This window comes from Aethalodelphis obliquidens, unplaced genomic scaffold (assembly GCF_003676395.1).
Source record: "Aethalodelphis obliquidens isolate GAN/ISIS:26980383/991018 unplaced genomic scaffold, ASM367639v1 scaffold9, whole genome shotgun sequence".
In the NCBI taxonomy this organism is placed as follows: Eukaryota; Metazoa; Chordata; class Mammalia; order Artiodactyla; family Delphinidae; genus Aethalodelphis; species Aethalodelphis obliquidens.
Window position 1 is genome coordinate 49,551,724 of NW_020837953.1, and position 18,586 is coordinate 49,570,309.

Genomic DNA, 18,586 nt, shown 5'->3' on the forward strand with positions numbered 1-18,586 from the left:
TGACAAAGGATTAATTTCCAAAATTTACAAGCAGCTCAATAACAAAAAAAATAAACAACCCAATCCAAAAATGGGCAGAAGACCTAAATAGACATTTCTCCAAAGAAGATATACAGAGTGCCAACAAACACATGAAAGAATGCTCAACATCATTAATCATTAGAGAAATGCAAATCAAAACTACAATGAGATATCATCTCACACCAGTCAGAATGGCCATCATCAAAAAATCTAGAAACAATAAATGCTGGAGAGGGTGTGAAGAAAAGGGAACACTCTTGCACTGCTGGTGGAATGTGAATTGGTATAGCCACTATGGAGAACAGTATGGAGGTTCCTTAAAACCTGCCAATAGAACTACCATATGACCCAGCAATCCCACTACTGGCGTATACCCTGAGAAAACCATAATTCAAAAAGAGTCTTGTACCAAAATGTTAATTGCAGCTCTATTTACAATAGCCCAGAGATGGAAACAACCTAAGTGCCCATCATCAGATGAATGGATAAAGAAGATGTGGCACATATATACAATGGAATATTACTCAGCCATAAAAAGAAACGAAATTGAGCTATTTGTAATGAGGTGGTTAGACCTAGAGTCTGTCATACAGAGTGAAGTAAGTCAGAAAGAGAAAGACAAATACCGTATGCTAACACATATATATGGAATTTAAGAAAAAAAATGTCATGAAGAACCTAGGGGTAAGACAGGAATAAAGACACAGACCTACTAGAGAACGGACTTGAGGATATGGGGAGGGGGAAGGGTGAGCTGTGACAAAGCGAGAGAGAGGCATGGACATATATACACTAACAAACGTAAGGTAGATAGCTAGTGGGAAGCAGCCCCATAGCACAGGGAGATCAGCTCTGTGCTTTGTGACTGCCTGGAGGGGTAGGATAGGGAGGGTGGGAGGGAGGGAGACGCAAGAGGGAAGAGATATGGGAACATATGTATATGTATAACTGATTCACTTTGTTATAAAGCAGAAACTAACACACCATGGTAAAGCAATTATACCCCAATAAAGATGTTAAAAAAAAAAAGAAGTTATGCAGACCAGAAGACAATGGGACAACATGTTTAAAGTACTAAAAGAAAAAAATCTGTCAACCTAGACTTCTATGCCTAGTGAATTTTTTTTTTAAATGTAGGCAGAAATAAAGACATTTTTAGACAAAAAAAAAAAAAAAAAAAAAAAAAAAAACAACAGAGAATTCATCACTGTACAAGAAATGTTAAAGGCAGTTCTTTGAGGAAAAAGAAACAATACCAGATGGAAATTTAGCTCTACAAAACGAAAGTTGGTAAAGCACAAGAAATGGTAAATGTGTGAGTAAATATAAAATACATTTTCTTCATTTTAAAATATCTTTAAAAATTGTTTAATATAAAAATAATAAAAATGTGTTTATAGCATATGCATATTTAAATATGTGATAACAATAGTACAAACTACAAGAGTGAGAAAGAAAAACATACTCTTGTAAAGATTTTACAGTGTATGTGAAGTGGCATACTATTGTTTGAAGATTCACTATGATGAGTTAAATATGCATATTGTCAATCCTAGAACAACAAGTATAAAAATCAATAAAACAGAGAAGTGTAGATAATAAGTTAATGGAAGAGATAAAATGGCAACACAAAAACATTAAAATAATCCAAAAGAAAGAGAAAGAGATAAAGAAAAGCCAAAGAACAGATAGGACAAATAGAAAACAAATAGCAACATGGTTAGTTAAATCCAACCATGTCAAGGAGAAAGAGAGAATGGACAATCAGATTCTAAATTATATATGAAAACACAAAGGCCTAAGGATAGCCAAAATTACCTTGAAGAAGAAGAGACTCAAAGATTCTTGTTAACAATTATAGTAATTAAATCTATATGGTATTCATGCACAAGTATATATGAATGGGACAGAATAAAGAGTCCAGAATAATGGTCCTTCAGTTAATGGCCTGTGACAATTAGGTAACCAATTATTGGACTGTATCAACTGAATAATCATATATGAAGAGGAAAAACAAACCATGACTCCCTGTCACTTCACACCATAACCCCAAATCAATTCCAGGTGAGTCAAAGACCTTGATACCAAAGGTAACTCAATAAAGCTTCTAGAAGTTAACAGAAGCTTTAACTCATTCTGTGTGAGAGGATATTCTATGCCGTCTTCACGAAGGATGATATTTTTGCACTTCTTTGTTTGTATATTATGCACCACCTAAAATGTCCTTAAGTATGGCTCAGTAGCATAAGAATGACCTCTGCACCATAGTGTAATTCATTCCATCACAAAGTCAATCTGCTGGTATTAACATAGGCAGCTCATTCTTTGAAATAGGCCCTGAGATGCCAACCATTCCAGTCTCATCCCATGTAGCCACAGGGCAGTCCTTTTTTACTTCTCACCAAGCCCCTGAGATTATACTGTTCTGCATTAGTTACCTGACTAGTTAGAGTCCAGTTAAACACACAAAATATAAAGAGGAAGAGGAAAAGTGGAATCAGGTTGACATCAGGCTCTTCTTTTGCTGCTTTGGAAACTGAAGACTGGAAGAACATGGACAAGATACAGAGGGAGAAGGATTGCCCTCCAGGAAACTAGAAACCCTTCATCTGACAGATGAGAAAGAGCTCCAACATGGCTGGGACACAGAGACTATATCTGGGGTTTTTAATATTAAAGCTGACAGAAGCCTTGAAAGTACACACACACAGTTAAATATAAATGTACAATGATAAAGTGACTGGAAATGTGTAACACAAGTAAAATAACTGCCAAATATGAATTCCTGAAATAGAAAAGACATGTTTGCTGACTGGAGTGAACATGCTTGCAGACTGCCACGGAGCTCTCAGCAGATCCGAGAGGGAGGGAGAAGGTGGAAATCAATGTATTTGAAATTCACATCTGCCTCGTCAGATGGGGTAATACTATTTTGGTGGAAGAAAATAGTTGGTATCTTGTTTTCATACAATAATGAGGAAATGCTTGTTTGATTATGAATATAGCAGATGGAAAAATACTGTGGAATCAGTTACCTCTTGCTGCATGACAACAGCCTCAAAATGTAATAGCTTAAAACAACAGTTATTTCTCATGATTTGTTTGGGTTGACTGTGGTCACTGGTGTAGCTGCATTTGGCTAGGAATCGGGGCCCCCTGGATCTCTCCCTCTCCATGTGCTATCAAGGTCCCTTGAAGGTTCTCACAGGGTCTCTTATCCTTAAAGAGAATTGCCCAAACTTCTACGCATGGAGGTAGGGACCAAATTGCAGGAGCAGAAGCCCCAAAGATCCTTAAGTCCTCAACTTTGGAATTTTCACAACATTACCTGCCCCACTCTGTTTTTCTTTTTATTAATTAATTAATTTATTTATTTTTGGGTGCATTGGGTCTTCATTGCTGCATGCAGGCTTTCTCTAGTTGTGGCGAGCGGGGGATACTCTTTGTTACAGTGCTTGGCCTTCTCATTGCAGTGGCTTCTCTTGTTGAGGAGCACGGGCCCTAGGTATGTGGGCTTCAGTAGTTGTGGCTCCTGGGCTCTAGAGCACAGGCTCAGTACTTGTGGCACACAGGCTTAGTTGCTCTGTGGCATGTGGGATCTTCCTGGACCAGGGCTCAAACCCATGTCCCCTGCATTAACAGGCAGATTCTTAACCACTGCACCATAAGGGAAGCCCTGCCCCAGTCTCTTGGTTAAATGAAGTCATGAGCCCCGCTCAGATGCAAGAGGATGGGGACACTGACTCCATCTGTTATGAACTCAGGTTCAGCTGCTTATTACTCAAGAATCAAATACTGAAGGACAAGTGTTGAGTGAAAGGAAAGATAGCTTTATTGAGGAAGCAGACAATCTTGGGGAGAAGGTGGACTCATGTTCCAAAGAACCAACTCCCTGTTGTCGATCAGTGGGCAAGAGATTTTAAAGGGGAATTTCAGGTGTGCACAGGTTGGGGGGTGCTAAATGCAGAAAAGCACAGCTATCTCTGGCAGTCACCTTGAAATTGGTCATTTGGTGACCTGATCAGTATCATTTTGATTGTTTTAAGTACATTTAATCTTCAACTCCAGGGTCAGTTTGTTCCTATTTCCTTGAGGCCAGTTCTTGGAATTGTGACAGCTTATGTAATGGCTGAATTCTGGTCATCATGCTGTTAACTTCTTCCACCTTGTGGGGGTTTCAGTATCTGCAAAACAGCTCCAAGGACATGGCTCAGAATATCATTTATAGCCCTTGAGGAGAAACTAAAGGTCTCTGACTTGGTTTAATGGCTAAACTATTATTATTTTGTCTTGTTTGACTGTTTTCTTTTGTTTCTGCATTTTCTCATTTCTCTGATTAAATTTATTCTTTGGCTAAAGTTTTCTACATACAAGAGGCAGGCAGAGGACATGGAGGAGGGGGTATGACCTGGGAAGGCCCCATAGGACCATGCTCTGTTACATATCTCTTGATGGGAATGTTATTGGATGTGGACACAGGGAGGAGGGAGTCACTGAAGGCTTTAATTAAAAGGATTCAAAGACAACTTCCAAGTGAACAAGGGGAAAGAGAAGTCAATAGTGATTTGATCACACTATTTTAAAAAATAGGAAAAAAAAGAAGGAAATAACAAGGTAAAAGAAATAACATAAAGCAAGATGGAAGGAGTAAAGTCAAGTGTGGTCTTATGCTGAATGTGATCAAGGTAAAATCAAAAGAGGAAAGTCCAGTCCAATCTAACTTACCAAATAGAAGTTATATAAATATAAATAATAAACCATTAAATATTGTAAAAATAAATCAACAAATAGATATTCTATTATTTTAATAAGTATTTTGTTTTACTTTATTTATTAGCATTAGGCTTTTAAAAAATTTTTAAATTTTTTTATACAGCAGGTTCTTATTAGTCATCCATTTTATACATATCAGTGTATACATGTCAATGCCAATCTCCCAATTCATCACACCACCACCCCCATCCCCTACCACTTCCTCTCTTGGTGTCCATATGTTTGTTCTCTACGTCTGTGTCTCAATTTCTGCCCTGTAAACTGGTTCATCTGTACCAGTTTTCTAGGTTCCACATATATGCATTAATATACAATATCTTTTTTTCTCTTTCTGACTTACTTCAGTCTGTATGACAGTCTCTAGATCCATCCACATGTCTACAAATGACCCAGTTTCGTTCCTTTTTATGGTTGAGTAATACTCCATTGTATATACGTACCACGTCTTCTTTATCCATTCGTCTGTCAATGGGCATCTAAATAATTTAGATGATGTTTGTTACAGCAATGAAAGTCTGATTGAATGTTATAAAATCTATCAACATAATTTATTCTAACAGAAAAAAAAAGGGGAAAACACTTATGATCAAACTAGTAATACTGAAAAGGCAATTATTAAAATTTAGATACCATTGAAAATGAAAACAAACCCCTTAGTAAAATAGGAATAAATAAATACTACTTAAATATGACAAAAATTATTTACAAAAAAAAGCAACAAATATTATCCTTAATGGACATACACTACATCTGTTTTACTTAAAATTGGTAACTAAGACATTTCTACTATCACAATTATTCAACATTGTTTTGTCATTGTAGGAAAGGCAAAGATATAAGAAAATGAAAAAACAAGTATAAACATTAGAAAAGAGATAAAACTGTCCTTTTTTGTTTGTTTTGCTGATGAGATTGCAGAATCAAAATACCCAAGACAGTTAAGTAACAAACTACTGAAATTAAAAAAGAAATTTGACGAAATGGGTGACTAAAAGAGAAGTGTACACAACTCAATAGTTTTTCTTTATTATAGTGATAAGCATCTGAAACAAATAAACAACAAACAAGATATAGGACTTTTATGGAAAACAGAGAAGAAGAAGAAGAAGAAGAAGAAGGAGGAGGAGGAGGAGGAGGAGGAGGAGAAGAAGAAGAAGAAGAAGAAGAAGAAGAAGGAGGAGGAGAAGGAGAAGAAGAAGGAGGAGGAGGAGGAGGAGAAGGAGAAGAAGAAGGAGAAGAAGGAGAAGGAGAAGGAGAAGAAGAAGAAGGAGAAGGAGAAGAAGAAGAAGGAGAAGGAGAAGAAGAAGAAGGAGAAGGAGAAGAAGGAGAAGGAGAAGAAGGAGGAGAAGAAGAAGGGAAAAATAAGAGAAGGTGGAAGAAGAGGAAGAAGGGGAGGAGGAGGGAGGAGAGAAGGAAGAGGGGGAGGAGGAGGGGAAGGAGGAGGAGGGGGAGAAGGGGAGAGGGAGGGAGACAGAGAGACAGACTGTGCTCTGTGTTGTTTGGTTGGGTGGTTGGTTGGTTGGTTGGCTGGTTAGTTGTGGGGGCTTTTTTGGAAATTAGAAGAAAAATAATCTTCAGGTCCATGTGAAGGAATTGGTACTGGGGACAACCAAGAACACTGATCTCTTATTAGACTTCAAAACAGGTTGCACACAATTCATTCTGGTGGAGGGATTGCATAGAAAATCTAGACACAGATCTCAGTGCAGGGAACATTTTACTTCACTGGGAAGAAGATGGATTAATAAATGGTGCTAGTGTAACTGGTCGTTTTTCTGGAAGAAAATAAAGCTCAGCTCCTTCCTTACACCACAAAAAATATGAAGTGCAAATGCACTAAAGACAACTGCAAATATATAAAACATCTAGAAGAAAGAAATAATTTATTAAGCTGAGCCAGAAACCCAGAAGCTATAAGATAAAATATAGATTTTATTAAATTTTTAAAAAAGCTTCTGCTGACAAGAAATTAAAATTAAGAACAGAGAGATTTGTAAAATATTTGCTGTGTCTATGACAGGCAAAGGGTTAATAAGTATAATATAAAAGGCTCTAATAACTGGCAAATAACAGGAAGACAACTCAACCAAAAATGGACCATGTATATAAGTAATCAATGCAGAGATGAGCAAATCCAAGTGATTAGCAAATAGGGAAAGGCTCTCTTACTCATCAGCAGTCAGGCAAAAGCAATTTGAAGTTAAAAAGAGATATCTCTGTACAACAATCTGGCCATAAAAATTAAGGAGAACTTTTACACTTACTGTTGGCAAGATATTCCAGAGAGCAAATTCTTATCAGTTTCTAGTAGAAATGTACATTTAACAGGTATTTTGGAAAGCATTTGACAAAATTAATTAAAATTTAAAATATGGATTCCATCTTTTCACCTAAAAATACAAAAGCCAGTACCTAAAGTTATATACTCATAATTATATAATATGTAATTATTATAGATGATAAATAGATTCTGCAGCTTTATTCCATGTGGCTAAAAACCCGGGGGGGAAAAATACAATTTAATACCTCCCAAGAAAGTAATGACTGGATGAAAAATGGTACAATTACAATAATAAAATCAATGTTATGCAGAGGTTAAAAGAATAAACTTGTTATAAAGACATCATTTTAGAAAACAATACAAAATTTTGGTATGTATGAAAATATGTGTGTTTGTATGTAAGTATATGGCAGTGGTGAAAAATATGGATGGACAGACACTGATTTGCAAACACCAATTAACATGGATTGGGAGTGGTGTGATTATGGTAGATGGAGAAGAAGAATGGAAGTTGAGGCAGTAGCATGGCAGGGGGCTGAAGAGACAGGGAGAGAGAGAGAGAGAAAGAGGGAGAGAGAAAGAGGGAGGGAGAGAGAGACAGAGAAAGATGGAGAGACAGAGACAGATGGACAGAGATAGAGGAAAACAGAGAGAGGGAGATAAAGAGAGAGAAAATTTTAAAACTTAAGCATGCATAACATTATTCTGTTATTCATTTATGACTTATGTAAAAGAATATAAGTGTGTGTCTGTGTGTGTAATGAACATAAATATGACCAGAGAAGTTTTTAGCAGTGTTCATATAGATTCTTTCTGTTTAAATTGAATTATCCCATTTCTGTTCTGCAGTGAGAAGCAGCAGAGGGAGGTGGGTTAAATGCACATCTGGAGTTAAATTGCCTGGATTCCTATCTGACTGTTCCATGACTCTAGTTTGGGCCAAGCTATTTCACCTCCCTGTGCTTTCTTTCCTCATCTTGAAAATGGGGATGATAATTGTATCTACCAAGCTTTGTGGTGAGGATTAAATGAGTTAATCCATGTAAAGAACTTAGAACATGCCTGGTATATAGGAAGCTCTGTTTTCTGTTACTAAAATTATTTATAACACCAAGAAAAGCTACTAGTTTTTCTTATTTGTTTTTTAATTTGTGTACCTAATAAAAAAACCCTTAATAATACCAGAATTATTTTTTTTCCTGTAATCTCTTGTGTTTTCTAGATATGTGATCATAACATGGGGAAGGGGAGCGTTATTTCCTCTTTGTCCTGGTTTTTTAATTTTTCTTATTACATTCTCTGAAATTTTGAAGAATGGTCAATAATAATGGTGATAATAACTATCCTGTTTCCTGATTTTAATAGATATCATTTCAGTTATTCACCATTCAAAATGATACTTGATGCTTGTTTTGAAGAAATAACATTTATCATATTGTTTGTTAAAATTTTATTTATTTATTTATTTATGGCTGCATTGAGTCTTCATTGCTGCGCGCGGGCTTTCTCTATTTGCAGCGAGTGGGGGCTACTCTTCATTGCGGTGAGCAGGCTTATTATTGCGGTGGCTTCTCTTGTTGCAGAGCACGGGTTCTAGGCTCACAGGCTTCAGTAGTTGCAGCATGCGGGCTCAGTAGTTGTGGCTCCCAGGCTCTAGAGCGTAGGCTCAGTAGATGTGTTGCACGGGCTTAGTTGCTCCACGGCATGTGGGATCTTCCTGGACCAGGGTTCAAACCTGTGTCCCATCCATTGGCAGGCAGATTCTTAACCACTGCGCCACCGGGGAAGCCCTATATTATTGGTTTTTTTAATTTATATTTTTCTTGGAATTTTTATTACTAGTGATTACTAAAATTTTGTCCAATGTCTTCTTAGGACTTTTTCATATCTTTTTTTTTCCCCTTAATAAGTTAAAAATTTGTGGTAGTGAATTTCAAAATATAAAGCATGTTTCCATTTTTGGAGCAAACACTTCTTGGTTATAGAGTTTTATTCTTTTCATATATCACCAGATATATGAATTTGCTGAAACACTGTTTGGAACAGTGATGTCTACACTGATAAATGGAGCTAGCCTATGAGTGTCTTTCTTTGTACTACATTTTGTACTATGGTTTCAGAGGTCAGGTTCACTGTCCTGAGGAGCTGTGTGCTTTGTGAAGTGTACAAAGGTGCCTGGTGAGAGGCAGGTGACACTGAGATCCAGCCTTCTGGTGACCAAGCCGTGCAGATGGGAAAGTCCATAGGCAGGGGTACTTCTTTTTTGTCTAAGGCATCACGGGCAGATCTGCATCACCCCAGACGGGGCAGCTTTTCTAATCTACATGAAGGTACCACAGGGGCTGGAGGTAGTCAGGATGTTATAATTGATAATTTCCCATATTTCCTTATGCCTTTAAAAGTATAAATTATACTGGAGTTATCTGTTTTTTACATGGTAGTTGGGACTTAACTGTGAACTTACTTCTTTACAAATAGTACATCTTTAATTGCCTTTCCAATGTTTTCTTTGTCAATTGGCCAATTCAAGTTTTCTGTTTCTTCTGTGGTCAGTTTTGGTGTCATTCATACTTTAAAAAAAATTGTCTCAGATGGGCCTTCCCTGGTGGCGCAGTGGTTGAGAGTCCGCCTGCCAATGTGGGTGGCGCGGGTTCGTGATCCGGTCCGGGAGGATCCCGCGTGCCGCGGAGCGGCTGGGCCCGTGAGCCATGGCCGCTGAGCCTGCGCGTCCGGAGCCTGTGCTCCGCAAGGGGAGAGGCCATAGCAGTGGAAGGCCCGCATACCGCAAAAGAAAAAAAAAAAGTGTCTCAGAGAGGGCTTCCCTGGTGGCACAGTGGTTGAGAGTCTGCCTGCTGATGCAGAGAACGCGGGTTCGTGCCCTGGTCTGGGAAAATCCCACATGCTGTGGAGTGGCTGGGCCCGTGAGCTATGGCCGCTGAGCCTGCGCATCCCGAGGCTGCGCTCCGCAATGGGAAAGGCCACAACAGTGAGAGGCCCGCATACCGCAAAAAAAAAACACAAAAAAACAAAGAAAGAAAAATTGTCTCAGAGAAAAAGAAGCACCATTACCTAAGGCAATGTTCCAGATTTTTCATATTTTTTAGCAATGTTGTATATAGGGGCAAAAATACTTTAAACAAAGGAAATGCCCAGAGATTCCACTGTGGAATATGAATGAAGTGGAATATCATGCAGCCATTCAAAATAATGAGTTGAATTAGATGGATTTTTGCAATGTCTTGTGACATGTAAACAGAAAGACTCAGAAGGGTTTACATAACATTATCCCAATTTGCAAAGTCAGCAATGACCAAGAACTCCTTCAGTGCATGGACCTGTAGCCACACTGCCAGCCTGCATTTGAATCTTACGTGAAATTGGTCACCTTCCTTAACCTCTCTGTACCTCTGATTCCTCACATGTAAAAATGGGAATAATAATGGCAGCTACCTCCAAGAGCTGTGAGGATTAAGTGGGAATGAAAAGAAAGTAATGCTGAGAACATACTACATACACTACATACTACATACACAGAGTTCACTATTGTTTTATGTGTGTTTATCAGTATAAACACAAAAACAGATATGATCACATGAGCACCCGAAAAAGGTGTGAATGGATGTATACCAAGTTACCTGTGCGGAAGGGTGACTGGTGTGCAGAAAAATGAAAAGACTTTAGATAAAAACAATGTGAAAGATAAGATTCCATTTATGTAGAAATATATATATATTTATGGGTAGAAATGGATGAAAGAATCGTCACCACACATATTAAAAACGAGGAACTTCAAGACAATTCCGTAAAATGCAATGATGCAAAGAGATCATGTAGAGAAGACTCATTCATTTTTTTTTTAAAGGAAAAAGAGGAACAATTTCCACCAGTAGAATGAGAATATCCAAGGCAGGACACAGAAGAGCTATTTGCTGTATCTTCTTGAATGAAAGAAAAATTGACCAAATGTCCCCCTCTTATGAAAGCAACAACAACAACAAAAATGTGTGGAGGAGAGGGGAGGTGAGCTGTTCAGTAATGAGAGGTCAGAGAAAGCCTGTGCGTTTGCAAATTCTCTGTTGCTGTGCCCCACCAGGCCTGTCTGATGAGGCCGGCAGTGCTCACGTCTCAGCCAGTCTAGCAAGTCTTCAGACCCAGCACCTGCTCGTGGGGCCAGGTGCTGTTGTCAATGGACCCCATGGCAGGCACTTCACGAGCCCTGTGGGATCATCTGACAATTCCATCATCATAGGGGGAGGAGGAACCATTATTACACAGCTATTTACAGATGAGGAAATGAAGGCTCAGACAGGTTACATGGCTGGCCTGAGGCCACCCGCGTGGAATGTGGAGCGCGCACTGCGAAACAATGTGAAAATAAACCAAGATGCACACAAAATGTTCCTCTCTTCAGCTTCTTGAATAGGTTTAGTCCAGCTGGTTTGAAAGAGGCAAAAATTTCCAAACTGTCTTATTTATTTACCAAGATTATCTTGAACATCTTAAGAAATAGAACCCGTGAAAACAAGGTATTTATGAAACCCATGATGTTTCATTAATAAATATTTCGGAAGTGTTTGGCTGGAAAATCTTCCCTGATTATTGCAAAACAAAGGCAATTATGCCCCTGAATTGAATCGATTTTTTCTGAAAAGATTTTGTGGACCACACCCACATCTTGCAAAATTTCCCTGACCAGGCAGTTCTCTGCCATAGGGTAAAATCCCAAATCAGGACCATTCTTCAATACTCTCCGAACACCTCACTTTATCTAAGGTAATTTCATTTTGGAGTTGGCAATACTCTGAAATTGGAACGAATCCCAGGGACCCAGAAATGAAAGCACTTAAAATTTTGTGACATCTGTTTTTATTAAAACTTGACATCGTTTATCAAATAATATTTATAGCAACCCTCTTCTCCAGTTCAAGAGGGGTCTGGGCTCTGGAGGAATCCTCACTTATTGGCTTAAATAATAAAACAGCCAGAAGCATATCCACGTCCTGAAACAACATGAGCTGGAGGAATTTCAAGTCCTGTAAACGTCCACTCTACACTGGCACTCAGTCCTAACACTCAGAATATACATGCTCTGAAGCATGAGTTTTTACCTCGGACACAGAGTTCCATCTATGGCGTAGATTGCATAAAACATAGACAGTATCTATCAGCCTTATACATTTTCTCATCTTCCAGTCCTTTGTATTAGCCTCCGAAAAGGCATTGAAATGGTTTTAAAAAGGTGAGCTGAATCCAGAGGGAACCCTATGGAGCTTTAATCTGGCTGAACCCTGGTTCTTGGTAATTCTTAAGTGTCCCTTACAAGACCTATCTCTTGACAAGCCCATCTTCTGGTGCCTTTGAAAACATGAGTAGCAATGACTATATTTCATCCCAGGATTTGCCAAGACACCAGGGTCAAACAAGGTGGTCCTGTGTGCTGCTCTCAGGGTGTGAAGAGGGAGACTCACCTGCCATGGGGCAGGGTGAGCCCTTCCCAGGAGTTCTGGTCTATTTTGTTTCATTCTCATCATTTGACTCTGCATGTGGCTTTTAATATTCTTATGGTTGCATCGATTGATTTTTATATTTTCTGACTCCTCAGTTTTAGGTCCAAGACTATGAATGAATTCACACACTTTCTTTTTATTTTTTTTTAAGGTTTATGTTCTTATGTTAAAAGAGACATTAGGTAGCTAGAGATTTCAACTAATGGCATGTGTCATTTTTAATTATGAAATCTCACACATGCAAAAGACTATATGCAATATACATGGCATGTAAAGAATACTGAAAGAAATTCCCACATACCAGGGTGAATGGTCTCCATTGCATAGGTAACTCTGAATGTATGTCTTGCCATCAACCTTCCTCTCTCCCTGTCCCTACCCACCAGATCAACTTTTTCCATGATGTCTCTTCACCCCTTGCTTTTCTTTAGAGAATTACTAAATATCCACGTGTCTGTAAATGATATGCTTACTTTTGAATCTTTTAAACCAGTTACGCTTCCACCATGTCTGGTGCCCCTGCTTGCCCAAGCTATCATCATCTCTCCCTTGGGTCATCAGGATAAACGTCTTCAGTTTCCCTCCTTCCGCTCATGCCTCCTCTCTGCTGAAGACACTTATATGGCAGAGTTAAAGCCAAGCCCCTCATGGTGGCAGCTTTCCAAGCACCACCCACTTCCTCTGCCTTTGGAGCTCCCAGGTTTCCATCCACAGACCTCAGCTTCTGCTACTTTCTGCATTGCTCACTCTGGTCCCACCTCCTGGCCTCTTGCTGTTCTTCCAACATCCTCGGCACCCTTCTACCTCAGGGCCTTTGCACATGCCGTTCTTTCTCTGTGCCTAGAATGCCTTTCCCCCACTCTTTCTTCTTTGTGGCTCAATCTTGCCTTCTTCGTGACACCTTTCAAATTAAAATTTAAATGATGCCCTTTCCTGTCTGCCTTCCTGCCCCCTGCTTCCATGGCCCCATCTCCATCTGACAACTATTGAATTAATGTCTTTATTCCCATGAGAATGTAAGCTTTCTGGAGGCAGAGACTGTGTGTCTATACCTCTTGCTTTAGGAGAGTGCCTGACACATAGTAGACGTTCCACAGATAAATATTTTTCAAGAACGAACTGTATACATTCTTCTGTAACTTGCCTTTTTTTGGGCCTCGGCACAAATCATCCCTGCTGATACTTGTGTCTGTGCTTCTTTTGTCTCCATGGCTGTGTGTATTGCACAATGTGGACACAACACACTTATGCATCCACAATCCTTATTTCAGGGGTTCCCGTTGTTTCTAGAACCAAGAATGCTGCCCGAAATAGTCTTGTGTGTTTCTCTCAGTGAACATGTGCAACAGTTTCCAGAACATTCCTCTCTGAGTCTATTTTAATCTATACTCTTGCTGAAATTCATCGTCTGGTAGATAATTGGGTGACTTCATCTTCCTTACTTTTGCCTGGGTTGTGATATTAACTCTAAATGCTGTGCCTTGACCATGAGCATCTTTTTTTTCTGAAAAAGTCCAAGCTAGCCTTAAAAACCAGGAGCCATGGACAGGCGCTGCCTGGGCTGGATTGTCCTTCAGTGCCTTTTTGACCTTCAGGGGAGGGCACACTCCAGCGTTCATCATGATGTTGGTTTCCAAGGCTTTCGGTCTTCTTGAGTTTGATTTCCCCAAGCTGCGCAGAGCCCCTGAGCCCTCCCTGCTAAAATTGTTTGTTATCAGAACTACAATGTGTTTTGCAATTATCTTGCCCCCTGGCATCTTCAGTTGTCTCCATCAATTCCACTCACTGAGTTTGCCTCTTTGGGGAGCCATTCCCCCCTTCCACTCCAGTTCTCCCCATCCCTGTTTGCTTCCAGAAAACGCCTTCCACGTAATTCTTTTACAGCCTCATCATTGCAGTTTATGGAAGAAAGAATGAAGCTGACAGGTGATAAAGAACCTGCAGAGAAATCCTTCGAGCCCTTGGTTTCCAGGAGACACACATATTCCTTCCGAGGAACGATGCTGAGATGGTTGTACTCTGTAGATCGAACATCTTTGCTATAATTCAGGGACGTCTGCCAGATTTATTGACTGGTTCGAAAGACAAACTGGGGAACCATTTTCTGCTCCAAATCATCTTAAGCTTTGGAAAGTGACACGCTATTTTATAAGTGTGCATGAGAGCCTCACAACTTTCAAAAATGGAAAAGGAAAGTGATGAAGTTGTCCCCAGTGTCTTTATAGATGCACTTGGATATTGACTTGTCTGCTGTAAACAAGAGATGCCAAATTATACCGGCCAAAATAACAATTCATATATTTCCTTCCCACAAAGTGCAGGACTCAAACCTCTTGTCTGTTACTGGGCATCCCTCCAATGTCACTGTGATCCTCTTGTCCTCAATGGTGACAGGGAGAGAGCCAAGCAGTGGGAGCTTCCTTGAAGGCACAACTTGGAATCTGGACGTGTCACATCCATGTATGGTTGCTCCTAGAAACACGGGAGGCTGGAGAGCTAACCTGCAGCCAGGTGGTGGCCGTGTCCCAGGATGAACACTATTACTCTGGATTAGGGATGTAGAGTGAAGACCTGCCATGACAGAGAACACAAGGGTTCCTCGTCTCCCTTCCATCCAGGCTCTGTGTCCGCCCTCTGGTTGGTTAAGGAGGAAGCAGAATCTGCTATTCTGTGGGCTCTGGGAGGAGAGAGTAGACTCACTTCCCAGCTCTGCTGATCCCCAGACAGGCTTTGGGCACATGGTCCAACCTTGACTCCTCAGTTGCCTCATCTGTCAAATGGAACTATTTACCCTCCATCACAGAAGTGGCTTCTTGTTTGAATGGGTCTCTCTGGTACGTTGTATGTACCCCCATAGTTCTAGATTCTTGTTAATTTTATTAAGAATATTCACAGCTGAAGTAAGTGTGGTCATCCATTGTGTCGGCCCCCTGCACAGGGAAGAAGTGTCCCCATGGATGCATCGCTTGAGCTAAGACAAGGCGTCCTGTTCTCCTCAAGTCTTTAGCTTGAACAGACCCTAGAAAATCTGAATGCCAGGATCTCTCTTGGTTTTAACCATATTTCATGAAATACCAGTAAAATGTTATCTGTCCCTGAAAAATACTTTGATGTTATATAATAGGGTTCAAAGTATCCTTTTGAACAGAAAGTTATCACTCAGTTATCACCACTTGGTCCTGGGCCTACATGGGAATTAAATATTCAATAGCACATCTTTCTGAGAGAAGAGCCATGCCCCCAGCAGGGGTAGCATGTGCCTTACTTTTTTGGACTACCCCATGGGTTATAAAGAGAAGCATGACACTTAACGTTTGACATTGGTGCTGGAGTCAAACCTGGGTTCACATGTTGTCTCAATGCTAGTTGTGTGTCTCTGGGCAAATTATTTCACTCTCTGGGCCTCAGTGTCCTCATCTTTAAAATGGGCACAATGATAACATTCACCTTACAAGGCTGTGAAAGCAGGCATAGACATCGTGGGTGTTGGAACACAGAGAAGAGAACCTGGCGCACAGTAAGTGCTCAGTAAGTGTTAGTAACTTAATGTGAAACTCTTAGAATCTTGGCATTTGGGAATGGGTGAGATGGTCACCTCCTGCCCCCTTGATGGTAGGAGGGGAAGCAGATACAGCCCCTTTTGGCCAAATACCTTTCCTGGGGGATGTGTTTAGGGTTCCTTGTATCATCATGGTACCCAGCACTGGGCAGCACTGGGCAGAGCTGTCCTTTTCTTCATGTGGTCCCAGCCCTGTGGTTGCCAGGGTCCCAGGGCTCCCCAAGCTCAGTTCCAAGGAGGCTGGAACTTGCCCCTTTTTCCAGGTTTCTGCTTGTCTCTTGTTGCCTTGGACATCCTGGCCTTGGACCCTGGGCCACCACCTGCTGCATCTCTGTATCCGGTTCCTGGAGGCCCTAACTCCTTTCAGGCCCTGCTGTCTCTGTCCAAGACCCTGGCTCTCCTGCTCTGGGCTGTTACCATGCCTCAGAAGAAGGGCAGGCCAGTCCTAGGGCAGCCAATGGCAAGGAAGGTGTCCCTGCTTCTCCTGTCAGCTCATCTTTGCTGTCCTGGATGAAACACACGTGTGTGTGTGTTGATGTGGGTAGTCATCAGTAAAAGGCCTGCACTCAGGTATGGTGGTTTAATGGAGCCAGACTCCTGGCTCACACAATTTTGCTTCACATCCAGCAAAATCCAAGGTTCCAGAGTGACTTGGTAGGGCTTCCTGGTTAAGAGAATAGACTCTGGATTAGGCCACCTGGTTCTGCCCAATAATGGGATGACCTTGAACCAATTACTTAGCATTCCTGTGATGAGTTTCCTCATCTGCAAGACTGCAGACCATAGTAACACTCACTTCACGGGGATTTCTTAGGATTAAATGAGATGATATGTGAAAATAAATGTTACCTACTATTATCACCACAATGAGCAAAACTCTGATACTCCAGTAACCTCTCAATTTCAGGTGTGGTAGGCATCTTGTGCTGCTGTAACAAAGTATCACAGAGTGGCTTAGACAACAGAAATTTGTTGTCTTACAGTGCTGGAGGCTGGAAGTCTAGGATCAAGGTGTCGGCAGGGGCAGGGTTAGTTTTTCCCGAGGCCTCTCTCCTTGGTGGGTAGATGGCTGTCTTCTCCCCTTGTGCTTGTGGTCGTCCTTCTGCGCAGGTCTGTGTCCTAATCTTCTCTTCTTATAAGGACACCAGTCACATTGGATTGGGACCCACCATAATGACTTCATTTTAACTTGATTATCTCTATAAAGACCCGATCTCCAAATATGGTCATATTCGAATGTACAGGGGTTTAGGTCTCCAACTTTGATGGAGACATGATTCAGTCCATAACATCAGGTTTTGGGGAGTTCGATTTGCTTAACGGATGTGTTTGACTGGCACTTTCTTTCCCCTAGAAATTTTATGTGTGTTTTTTCTTAATTAAGAAAAGAAAAAAACCCAAGAGTTTTCCCCTTCCTTATGCGAATGTGATTTGCTTTCAGATGAGAATAAAATAATAGGAAATGGAATCTGCACCATTAGAGATAAAAATGGTAATAAGTTTTAATAGCTCATTTTGGTTTTCGGTATTAAAATGAACTTGGAGAGGATCGTACTACGTCTCAGAGTTATTAGCTCTCCAGTCACACTGCAGACAGCTGTAGAACTTCCAAAAAAAAAAAAACCGCCAAAAAGCTAAGACCTCCGAGCATTCTTTAACATCAGCTGTCAGCTCTGACACTGTACTGGGCACCAGTACTGTGTGGCAGCTAATAAGGCAATGAGCTTAAACTGGTTATTGGTTATTGATTTAAAGCACAAGCGTGTAGGTTAAAATAGAGCCTCTGAGAATCCATTTTATAAACTGAGAATATGTGTCATGGGACAGTAAAGTCTAAAGTGGGAAGGAGAAGGTTGGTAAGTTCCAAGAGAGCCATCACAGTATTTAAATTCTTAAAGGGTAATTGTCTGACTTGGCTGCAGGGTAACAAAAGGCAGGAGTAAGTAAGGAAAGATGACACCAGGGACAGGTCTGGTGATGGTCCCCTCCCCTGGGGTCCTTGTTCTGTGAAATAGTACAGACACACCTCTTGAGGTAGAGGAAACATCACGGGATATTGACCTCCACCTTGACATTACTCGTACACATGGATTTTCACTGTAAGATTGTGTTTCTCCGAAGAATAAAAGATCCTCAAGAAGTAAAATCATTATAGTTCTAAGTCTTTAAAATTATAGCATAAACAGAGCTCTGGAGCCATCCTTTTAATAGACATGAACTTATAAGACGCAAATCCTTTACCAGCTACCCACTGTCTGATGGATTAAAACAGAGCATCTGGGGAGCTTCCCTGAGCTGCCATTTCCAAAGTCCACATCTAACAGTTCCATCCCTGCTCAAGCCCAGACATTGCATTCCTCCCCAGGGCCAAGGCCTCTCTCATCTGCAAGGCCCATTCGAGCAGCTTTTCAAAAGCTTGTTACCCTGTCCTATCCACTTCTTACC